Raw genomic sequence first — 4415 nt, 5'->3', positions numbered from 1 at the left:
CTGTAGGCAAAAATCTTATAAGATAGGGCGTAATATCAATGTCCTTTTTGAGAGTCCGTTGAAATCGTTCCCCTCCCCCTCCCCCTCCAAAAGAAAACAAGCACTGCGTCACGGCAATACATAAAACAATTATCTATAGTGTCTGGCTGCTGACACAGGCGACAGTCCACGGACCAAGAGCCACCAAAGTGCCTTTTGCACGAAGGCACGCTTTGACAGGTGGGTTGACGTGTGAAGTTTAAAAAAGAGTCTTTGCGGCTGACTGTATCTACATCCGCTGCCACCCGCTTTATTACAGTATTGTCTAGAAAGGAGAGGTAAGGCTGCCTATACAACGGTACAGGAAATAACGTGTCAATCAGAACTTTTGTCATCTGTCTTCTGGATAGATTGTATAGGTATTCTGAGGAAAACCTTATGGTGAGGAAATGGAATCTGTCGGCAACTTCCTGGACAGTGAAACGCGTATCATAATTCTTCTTGTCTACCAAGAGGATAATAGTAGCGATGACAATGACGCTGCGATTATTGATAATGACAATGATAGGATTAGAAATGATAATAATGGTTCATTTAGTTGATAATGATAATGAGAACAAACGTGATGCACCGTGCGAACCAGCAAAGCAAGGCTTTCGCATTTCTGCAGTGCAGATTCCACAGCGCTCTCGGAATTTTTTTTTCCTTATTTTGCAGATGTCATTTTTTCAGGAGAGAAGTGCACGTTAAGAGTTGAAGAAGGAATCCTTCTGTCTTGGGCCTGCTGATGCCCTCAGTCTTCTCCGTTAAGGTCATGGCCGCGTCGTGTAAGGGGGAATTCCCTTCTTTGATATCTGCTTCGATACCGCGATGTTGGCGCGCTTGGAGTTTTTCAGGAAATGGAAGACACGGAAGGCTTTATATTTTGTCTCTTGCATGGAGGCAGAAGCCAAAGACATGTGCACTCGCCTCTCCCGCGGCGTTATATAGTGCAGTGACAAGGATTTCTGGTCTTATATGCTCCTCGCGCGCCCAGCAAAAAGGGTTCACGGCAGAGTTCCGCTTTTCCGAAACGCACCTAATATATTTTTTTATTTATCCGGGACGGAATACAGAAATTAGTCTGGGTCTAGGGCCCTGAACTATTTATAGACCAGCAAATCGAGAGTGCGTTCTGTGCTAGGGTGTGTAGGAGTGATTGCAACGGATCATTCATTATGTATACGTGCTTTGTCTATAGTATATGGGGAGCAGTGGGCAGAATTTTGTATGCGTTAAGAGTATGACGTCCCTCACGCTGTATGCCCTGCATCAGCGAGATCCGTTTGTGCGCTTGTGATGCTCCTGCTCTTTTCTGCAAAGCACGTGACACTGGTAGCTAATGTGAGGAGGTGACGTTGATTATTGGCCCCATGGTTTCTGTATCCAGTATTAACATGTTTCCGTCTGAGTAAGGGTCATCTCTGTGCACTCTGATGTAGTCCCCCTAGTTCTGAAGCTGGTTTAATCACAGTTCCAAAACACCAAGCAGACCGTTTGGCGCCTGCAGGAGTTTATTCCGCTGATGGAAGTTGCTTAAGAATATACGATGCGTGTCTAGAAAGTACGAAAACGACGCCCTGTGGCTGATAAGCTACAATCACGAAGCGTGTGCGCAGGTCCTCCGCAAAACTTGAACCTTCTGGTCCCGTTTTCTGCACTCCGTCAGAGCATATCGAGAAGCACGTGCAAGGAACGTCTACGTTGATCCAGACTATAGTGCCCAATGCGAAGCTAGATGCTTGATATGCTTCCTGCACGCAAGATACGAACCCCCAGCGGAGGAATGCTGGGAATCGACAAAGTGGGCCAAGAAGATAGGACAGATATTCTTGATTTATAAAGAAACAGGAGGAGCGTTTGTTGTCACTGGAGACCTGCGCCTAACTGAAGAAAAACAAATTATTGGAATAGCCTTTTGATGATGAGCGGAACGCATGACCACGTTGTCAAAGCGTCCTGCAGTATGCGATTCATGAACTTGCAAGCTGTGGCGATGTGTTGAACAAAACAGAGGAGGCAACTGATAAATGGCGCATATTGCTTCACGAGATACAAGGGCCTCGATTGAGACGAAAATGAAAAGCAAGACTTTTGAGCGCCCCCGTGTAGCCCGCGTGTAGCCCGCGTGACTAGAGTTCAATGATTGTTGCTTTTACTTCTCAATAAACATCTCAAAGGAAAACGGCATGTTAGCGGCTTACCGTTAACAAAGAATTGATACAAAACGTTATGGCATGTTTTACACGAGAAACTCGATACACCTATGACCACGGCATTCCAAAGCTGGTTAGGAGTTTATATAATGATGCAAAATATTTAGAAAAATGAAAAAAAAAAATGCAAAATATTCTTTTCTGGGGTAAAATTTTGTGAAATATGATAATTCTCCAGAATTGTGCTGCTTTTCTATTTAGTTTCCGAACCCGCCTCATACCACCATGCAGACTAATTATCCTCTCAAGCAGATTGTGAGAAGTTACTGACAAAAAGGGACATCGGCCTTCAGCTGGGAACACTTGCACCCTGTCCATTAGGTAGTGATTGTGCCAAGGACTTCATTCGTAATAAACAACACTGCCGCTGAATTGTAATATGAAATATAGATGCCGCGTTCTGGTACCAGCTCACACGAGATAGCATTTTCTTCGTGTGCTTGAAACGAAAGCCCGGTACTGGCAGCAAAGTTTGAAATTATAAGTGGTTCCTTTGTCTGCCTCAACTCGATGTAGAATAGGTGTGCCTACTATTTTGATATTTGGCTGCCCCGCCACACATTTGATGCCACGGCCTTCGAGCAATCCGCCTCCATTGTCACAACCATCGCACTGCACCAGTTTAGGTGACCCTTATTCGCACTGAAAGGTGGCGCGTAAAACGCTTCCTGTGTGTGGCTGCGGAACCATTTCGACTCTCGGGAACAAATTCTTCACTTTTCGACCCTTGCATTTCAATTAATATATTCTTCACCGCTGCTATTATTTTGGAGTCCAAAGTGCTCATCAGCCGCCAGGCGAGAAGCAGCCGCTGAAACCGCATAAACGCCGAATCCCCGCAGCAGCAGCACGCCGAACTCCATGTTGCCACAAAATCGGAAAAAAATACAAAATGAAAGAAAATCATAAATAAAAAAGACAAGAAAATGTCCGCTTCGGGTGAGCGATGCAGGCTCTTAATTAGCTGTCACGAGCTTCGAAACGCGTAGAACACGTCGTTTGTGAGAGGGCGCCGGTAAGGCGGGCTCCGTCGAAGACCACGTGCTGGTGCCTTGTCGGAAACACGGCTTCGGAGCTGCAAAGTATGGAGCGGGGCACAGCGAACAACACAGACACCTTGAGAGAAACGCCTAGAAGGAACCCATAAAACAGGCCCCGAAAGCGGCCTTACACGCAGATTGGCATTGGCACGAGATTGGGTTCCGGGGGCCTGCCGACCGGCTACCTGCCTTCCACGGGGCTCGGGAATCTGTTGGCGCGGTTCTAAAGGCGTAAACGGTAGCCGCTTTAGTTAGGCCTGCGTGCGAGGCCCAACCCTGGCGTTTAACCTACGAGCTCGTTAGGAGAGCAGGCGTGTTTCGGGAAGGAACCTTCGCCTGGGAGGCATATATATTCATGAGCTGGCTCTTTGATGGTACATTATCTGGCGCCAGAGGCTGACATACCATATTAACGCATTTTTCGCTCAATTTTTAGAAGTGTGTCTGGGAAGCGTGGTGAAGGGTGACATAGAAGGAGATTGAAGGAAGCTGTTCATAAGAAGGACCGCAAGAAATGACTCATTTTTCTGCGTCGATCTTCGCCTTTGCAGCACCAAAGTCTTTGTTGTATGGCTATTTACTCATGACCCATAGCATAAATTTCCAGTCAACATTATGATTGCAGTTTTCAGAGAGGAAATGGTGCGTATGACATGCTCAAGCTTAATTTCACACCAAATAACAGCTACATGCTTTCGTTCCTTCCGTTGCACAAAGCTTTGTGAAACGAACTAGTATATCCCGATCTCTTGCAATTCTTCGGTTGAGCAAGATATACATTCAAGCGAGAACTTCCACACCAATGAAGCTGGTACATATATTTTTTGCAACCTGTAAGAACTATATTGGCGCTGCCCCCGTCGAACATCAAGATGGCATTGGGATGGCAATACCCTATGTTATTCATACTCAGTCCCTCGACAAAAGGAATTATTCCCTGTCGGAGAAAGAATGCCCTGCGGTCGGTGGGTAGCATGAAGTTTCGCCCGTTTACAGTCGTCCGCATCCCTCATTATGCTCATTGGGAAGTATATGCGAGACCTATCGGGACAACTACCGCACTGTGGTTTAACGGCTTCAAGAATTTGACATCACTTAAGCACAGAAGTCGGGCGAAACATGAAAATGCTGATCGCACCCG

The sequence above is a fragment of the Amblyomma maculatum genome, chromosome 10 (genome assembly GCF_055883805.1).
Source record: "Amblyomma maculatum isolate TAMU_Amacu chromosome 10, ASM5588380v1, whole genome shotgun sequence".
Lineage (NCBI taxonomy): Eukaryota > Metazoa > Arthropoda > Arachnida > Ixodida > Ixodidae > Amblyomma > Amblyomma maculatum.
The sequence above is the reverse complement of the archived record's forward strand: the minus strand, read 5'-3'. Positions refer to the sequence as shown.